The sequence below is a fragment of the Delphinapterus leucas genome, chromosome 1 (assembly GCF_059928025.1).
Source record: "Delphinapterus leucas isolate spDelLeu-1000000601 "Yukka" chromosome 1, BTC_Dleu_Yukka2, whole genome shotgun sequence".
In the NCBI taxonomy this organism is placed as follows: domain Eukaryota; kingdom Metazoa; phylum Chordata; class Mammalia; order Artiodactyla; family Monodontidae; genus Delphinapterus; species Delphinapterus leucas.
The window spans coordinates 147158778-147165651 of record NC_143129.1 but is presented as its reverse complement, the minus strand read 5'-3'; positions in this window follow the sequence as shown (position 1 = coordinate 147165651).

Sequence of the window (6874 nt, the reverse complement as noted above, 5' to 3'; positions counted from 1 at the left end):
CTTCGTTAACATATTTCTCATACATTTTTCTGGGTTTAAAATGTCTTGAGATATTTTGTCACCAGCTTCATGCTTGCATAATGGGTAGCATATCTTTGGTGCAGTTGCCTTGGATTCACTTACCTAGTTAGACCCAGAGGAATTTCTTCTACTAGTTTTTGTCCTAAATGCCTTGTTTTCTCCCCTTTTGGTCTTTAAATGGCCTGGTTAGCCTTTAGTAATGCTCTTCCTCATCTTCCATCTAGCCTGAGAAGGATGTTCTCCATATAGTGTTAAGTGAGTGCCTAATCCCTCTTTTTGTAAGATTGTTCCCACATCTTGAGGAACAACAGCTCCATCTTCAACTTCTTATTCTTTTGATTTTACAGTTTGGTAGATTTCAAACTGGAATAGCTAGCATGTGCTTGCTAAATAATTTTATGCCAGCCTTATCCTGTATCCTAGCTGTTCTTAATAGCAGGTGCAAAAATGCCTCTTTTTCAGCAAGGTTGAAATTGGGAATGTCCTTTTGAATCAGAAAAAATGGGCCATAGACTCATTCCCCAGCACAAATGGGCATTCTATGAAATGGTACTGGCCCCAGGAGGATTTCTTCAACCACTCCTCTACTCTTGGCCTTGAACCTACCTCTGGATTGGATCTTACTATTGTAGCTGCTCATAGCATCCTCCTGCATGCTTAGAGTAATGCTTTGGGGGAACACTGGTAAAACACAGTATTTATTTTTTCACCTCCTTTCAGAGGACTTGGAGGTAAGTTGCATTCATTCATTGACGCTTCCCTCTTGCCGTCTTATAAAAGCTTGCACTTTGTTATATCAGCATTTGTTATAGCCAATATTTAAGGATAAGATTTAGAAAGTCTGTCATGGCCCATCATCAAACTATGGCTTAACCTTGCAGCATATCAACTTTTGTTTCAAGCTAGATATCTTTATTTGATATCTCTAGTGCAAGACCAACATATCAAGAGATCTATAGACATGAAGGCAAAGGTCTTGTATTTTTTTCCATCCAGACACCTCAATTTATTTTATACATTTGTTGATTTTTCCTGTTATGTTTTATATATATGGAGTTAACTACAAAATAAAATAACAGTAATAAAATAACAAAAGAGGATAATATTTCCTCTTGTGCTTCTCTTTTTGTTGTCTACAGAATTTACTTCTTTTGTATTTTCCCTCTGCTCCTCACCCCCAAATGAATTTCAACCTAGTCTTTTTTTGAAATTATGCTTCATCCATTGTTAGATCAGTAGCTCTACATGGTCTACATAGTCCAGAATGCTGTTCCTCTGACTGTCCCCAAAGGGCACATTGTAGGGCAGAGAGAGTTAAGGGGACTTCAGTGGTTAGGGAAACTTAAGAGGTAGTATACGAAATGGGGGGAAGAAGCACTCATGTGGAATTCAGGAGAATTGGATCCTAGTCCAAACTCTGGCATTAACCGTATGACCTTGGGCAGGTCACCTAACCTAATGACTTTGAAATTCATCATCAGTCAAATGAGATGTTTCCAAATCAACATTTCTTCTGCTCCTGTGGTTCTGTGGATCTCATTTCTGAAAATCCTCAAGGAGGTATTTTATCATTTTTTCAGAAATGTCTTTTTATCAATACTCATAAAAGTTCTTTGTGTGTATATACTTCTTCCTCTTTTACATTTTGATCATATTTTAACTGCTCACCCAGAGGAGCTCTGGTCAGTATTTCCTTTTATCCTGTTGACAGTAACTCTTAATGGCTGCCCTCTCTTGTATACAATGAGCCAATACTCTTTTTTGTTTTATATTTTCATACCTTCCCTTTTCCTGGACAAAGCATATCGAGATCCTGACTCAACCCAAAGAAATGTTCCTGCCTTCAGAGTGAGTAGGCATAGGTAAGAATGTGGATGAAACGTCTATAAATTGTAGTGTTCTTGGCATAAATATGAATTATATAGTTTTTTTAAATATATGAAGTAGTTACTAAATATTTACTTTTTACTAAGGTTATGTATTTATTGCCAAGATAACTATAGAAGAATTTTCTGGGGAAATTCACCTTAAAATATTGAGATAATTCAAGAAATGTCTATAGAAAGTTGATTGATAATCTTAATTTTTATGGTTAGTCCTTTCAGTTTTTATAAAACTCCTCATTTATCTGTTTTGGGGAAGCCCAAAGTAAGTAGTTGGGACCTTATATTTGTTTTACCCTTATTTTTCCCATTAAGTAATGGTTTAAGAATACATCAAGCATCTTGATCTGTTGTTAAATAACTAGTATTTATGGGATTCCATTAAATTAATTTTAATAAGCCTACCAGGTTCTTGTGAAAACCCATATTGGGATGTGTTTGATTTGTTTCTTTGTTTTAATTCAGTGTTTAACCCTAAGGGTGTTATATATCCATAAATACAATATTATGAGAAGACATAGTGTGGGATAGGGACTTCTCTGGTGGTGCAGTGGTTAAGAATCCATCTGCCAATACAGGGGACATGGGTTCGATCCCTGGTCTGGGAAGATCCCACATGCCACGGAGCAACTAAGCCTGTGTGCCACAACTACGGAGCCTGCGCTCTAGAGCCCATGAGCCACAACTACTGAAGCCCTCACGCCCTAGAGCCCACGTGCCGCAACTATTGAAGCCCATGTGCTCTAGGGCCTGCGTGCCACAACTGCTGAGCCCATGTGCTGCAACTACTGAAGCCCATGCACCTAGAGCCCGTGCTCTGCAACAAGAGAAGCCACCGCAGCCAGAAGCCTGTGCACCGCAACAAAGAGTAACCCCTGCTCACCACAACTAGAGAAGGGGCACATGCAGCAATGAAGAACCAATGCAGCCAAAATTAATTAATTAATTAAAAAGACATAGTATGGAATAGTAGGAAATGCACAGGTTTTTAGATAGAGGTCAGTTCCATTACCTACTATGTTATAATCTTTCCAGTAGGGCTACTGTAATGCACAACTTGGGGGGTTCACCATTCATATTTGTTGTGTCCCAGGGGTTGCCATTTTCATAGAGTATAATGTGACTAATGCCCCTATATTAGTGTAATGATGGCCTTGCTATCTGAGCCTGTTTTCCTCCACTGTAAATGGTCCCTGGATCAAACAGGGTTCCTTAGAACTCCCTAAATGATTAAGGTGAAGATGAAAGATAATTAAAGTGTGTGATCTCCCAAGCCATGGCAGAAAGGAGCTTATATTTCTAGGCACAGCAAAGCTCCATTCTACACTGCCACCCTCCTCTTCAGTCTGTATTGTTCTGCCACACACAGTTTGCCTAGATTATCATAGCCCCCTTACTGGGCTTGCTTATGATTCACTTGCTCCAATCCATCCTTTACATAGGAGCCAAACAACGTAAATTTCATATCTGAGCATGTCATAGCCTTACATTTATCTCCAACATACCACTCTGTTTCAAGCTTTCATCCTTTTGCACATATTTTTTTACTGTAGTACAATATTGAGATTACTTGATTTTCTTTATAGTTTTCCCATCTAGATTGTGAGCACCTTGATGGCAGATAGTGTGTCACACATCTTTTACTCCCAATATCTAGCATAGTGACAACATGTAGTCTACTTACAATCATAATAACATTTACTGAATGTGATCTCATTTAACACAGTTCGGTGGAGCAGATATTATGGTCTCACTTTTAAAGTGGAGCAAAAATGGTTTAGGGAAGTACCAACACAACTAACAGGTGAGAGAACCAGAATTCTAATCTAGATCTATCAAATTCCAGAGTTTAAATTCTAAACATCACCCCACACCATTCAACAAATACTTATTGAAATAAAAATTATGTTTTTGTGGCCTCTAGATGGATATCCTCATCAAATATCACTCAATATTAGCCTGAAAGTCAAATCTTAAGGATTACTCAGTAAGTTTGAGGGTTTTTTTACAAGTAGGATTTGTAATTTTTGTATATATTCAGGAGTTGAGTTTTATGAACTTAATAATTGGGTATTTTGCAAACCTGGGATGGGATCTTTGACGGTGGTATATGGGCAAAAATTCTTAGGTTACATATGTTAATCTTCTTGGCACTGGTGTTTGCTCTCAAAATTTTGCATCCTTTTAGGGTTACCTTGTTAAAGAAAAATATACATTTGAACAAGGTGTGATGAATTTATCCTGCAGCCACACTTTTTTTTAATGTGTTTAAATCAAACTAGCCCGCAAAAAAAGTAGAACTAATAAATGAATTCAGCAAAGCCGCAGGATACAAAACCAACACACAAAAGCAACTGCATTTCTATACACTGACAATGAACAATCCAAAAAGTAGATTAAGAAAATAATTCCATTCACAATAGAATCAAAAAGAATAAAATACTTAGAAATAAACTTTATCAAGGAAGCAAGAGACTTGTACATTGAAAACTACAAAATATTGTTAAAATAAATTAGGATATAAATAAATGAACGGACATCCCATATTCATGGATTGGAAGACTTAATGTTATTAAGATGTAAATACTACCCAGAGAGATCTACTGAGTCAATGCAATCCCTATGAAAACCCTAATAAAGTTTTTTGCAGAAATAGAAAAACCCATTCTAACTGTTGATGGGAATGTAAATTGGTGCAGCCACTATGGAAAACAGTATGGAGTTTCCTTCAAAAACTAAAACTATAACCACCATATCATCTAGCAATTCCACTCCTGGATATATATCCGGAAAAAATAAAAACTCCAATTCAAAAAGATACATGTACCCCAATGTTCATAGCACTATTTACCATAGCCAATATGTGGAAGCAACCCAAGTGCCCATCAACATATGATTGGCTTAAGAAGTTGTGATACATATACAATGGAATATTAGTCATAAAAAAGAATAGAATATTGGCATTTGCAGCAACATGGATGGACCTAGAGAATATTATGCCTAGTGAAATAAGTCAGAAAAAGATAAATACTATATGATATCACTCATATGGAATCTAAAAAATAATATAAGTGAATCTATATACAAAACAGAAACAGACTCAGACATGGAAGACAAACTTAGGTTACCAAAGGGGAGTTGGGAGAGGGACAAATTAGGAGTATGGGATTAGTAGATACAAACTACTATACATAAAATAGATAAGCAACAAGGATTTACTGTATAGCACAGGGAATTATACCCAATATCTTGTAATAACTTAGAATATACTCTGAAAAAAAAAGTCTACTATGTTATACAGCTAACACAATATTGTAAATCAAATATACTTCAGTATTTTTAAAAAGTTATAAAAAGAACATAAAGTATTCATGCTAAGGAAAACAAAGAAAAAACTCGTTCTAAAATTCATATGGAATTTTAAGGGGTCCCAGATATCCAAAAAGTAAGAAAAAGAAAGTTGGAGGACTCATTTCCTGATTTCAAGACTTACTACAAAGTTACAGCAAGCAAAACAATGTACTGGCATAAAGACAGACATACAGAGCAGTGGAATAGAGCAGAGACCCCAGAAATAAACCTTTATATGTATGGTCAAATGATTTTTGACAAGTGTACCAAGACCATTCGATGGGGAAAGGATGGTCTTTTCAACAAATGGTGTTGAAAGAACTGTATATCCACATGCAAAAGAATGCGGTGTACTTTACACCACAAACAAAAATTAACTCAAAATGGATCAAAGACCTAAACATAAGACTAAAACTATAAAATCCTCAGAAGAAGACACAGAGGGAAGCTTCATGAGTTTGAATTTGGCAATGATTGCTTTGATATGACACCAAAAGCACAGCCAAAAAAGAAAAATAGGTAAATTGGAGTGTATCAAAATTAAAAACTTGTGTATCAAAGGATACTATCAGGAGAATAAAAAAGCAACTCACAGACTGGGAGACAATATTTGAAAATCATATATCTGATAAAGGATTAATATACACAATATATAAGTAACCACAACTCAACAAAAAACAGCCTAATTGAAAAATGAGCAAAAGACTTGAATAGATATTCCTCTAAAGAAGATATACAATAAGCCTATGAAAAGATGTTCAACATCACTAATCATTAGGAAAATGCAAATCAAAACCACAATAAGCTACCACTCCACACCTATTAGAATTGCTATTAAAAACAAATGTTGGCAAGGATGTGGAGAAATTGGAACCCTTATGCATTGTTAGTGAGAATGTAAAATGGTGTGGCCACTGAGGAAGACAATGTAGTGGCTCCTCAAAACATTAAACACAGATTGTCCAGCAATTCCACTTCTAGATATATACCCCAAAGCAGAGAGATACTGAAAACAGAGACTCAAACAGATATTTGTACACCCATGTTCATAGCAGCAATTTTTTTTGTGTGTGGCTGCTCTGTGCAGCATGCAGGATCTTAGTTCCCCCATCAGGGGTCAAACCCGTGCCCCCTGCAGTGTAAGTGCAGAGTCCTAACCACTGAACCACCAGGGAAGTCCCCATAGCAGCATTATTTACAATAACCAAAAAGTAGAGACAACCCAAATGTCTATCAACAGATGAAGGAATCAACAGAATGTCTATACAGTAAGTCCCCTACTTATGAACCTTCAAGTGGTGAACTTTCAAAGATGCGAACATGCATTCGCATGACCAATCACATAAGTTAGTTCACATGTCTGGCATACAGTGTCATGTGCGTGCATCCTCCACAAGTGGTTGTGCTTTTGTGTACTTTATAGAGTACAGTAGTACAGCATCTTTATTTCAAGCCCAGGATGTCTGGAAGCAAGCATAAAAGCAGCGGTGATGTAGCCAGTACTGCTAAGAAACGCCAAGCAATAACAATGGAAACAAAAAGTGAAAATAATTGAGTGGAGCAAGGTGAAAATATGGTAGATGTTGCTCATTCTTAAAACGTGAATTGTTCAACCATTG